Source organism: Triticum dicoccoides, unplaced genomic scaffold (assembly GCF_002162155.2).
Source record: "Triticum dicoccoides isolate Atlit2015 ecotype Zavitan unplaced genomic scaffold, WEW_v2.0 scaffold104829, whole genome shotgun sequence".
Lineage (NCBI taxonomy): Eukaryota > Viridiplantae > Streptophyta > Magnoliopsida > Poales > Poaceae > Triticum > Triticum dicoccoides.
The window spans coordinates 19,980-20,546 of NW_021171889.1; the positions used below are offsets into that span (position 1 = coordinate 19,980).

A 567-nucleotide genomic window follows, 5' to 3' on the forward strand; every position below is an offset into this window, starting at 1 on the left:
AGAAACTGCTCTGCAAACGATCGATAGTGCACGGACGAAATCATGACGATGCCTATCTTGAACGGTGCTGATTTGCGAAATGATTTTACTGGATGATCTGATCTATCGTCCAGATTTCGTCTGAAAAACTATCGTCCCTAGAGCAGTGCTCGTCAACAAAAGGACAATTCCCGCAGAAAAGGCGGCGGGGGGTGGGGGAGAGGGGGGAGAGGGGCGGAGGAGGGGAAGGGGGAGGCGGCGCACCTGAACTTCGCGGGAGAATCGACCGGCGGAAGACACCACGCGCCGTGCGAGAAAGGCTGGAGGAGGGAGGAGGCGGCGCACCTGGACGCGCCGTGCGAGGGACTCCTCGAGGGAATCGGCGGGCGGGGGCGAGAAAGGGTTTCTGGAGAGAAATTTGGAGGTTCCGCGCTAATGGGCCCCTCGCTGATCGCATGGGCTTTTTACAGAGAATTTACGAGCCTCTTTCTAGCTAATATCCTCCCAGTTCTCAAAAGAAAAAGAAAAGCTAATCTCCTCCCTGATGGGATCTGGCGCTGCAGGCGGCGGTTATACATGTTTCTGGTT

General features: G+C 55.9%; 1 protein-coding gene across 1 annotated transcript in view; it reads right to left on the reverse strand.

The window, feature by feature from the left end:
• The window catches only part of LOC119342784, a gene marked incomplete at its 3' end in the record, with an annotated part of 19,449 nt that extends 19,137 nt beyond the window's left edge, over window positions 1–312 (reverse strand). The window contains exon 1 of the mRNA XM_037614159.1: window positions 244–312. The remainder of the gene's footprint in view (window positions 1–243) is intronic.
• Between the last annotated feature and the right edge of the window lie 255 nt (window positions 313–567).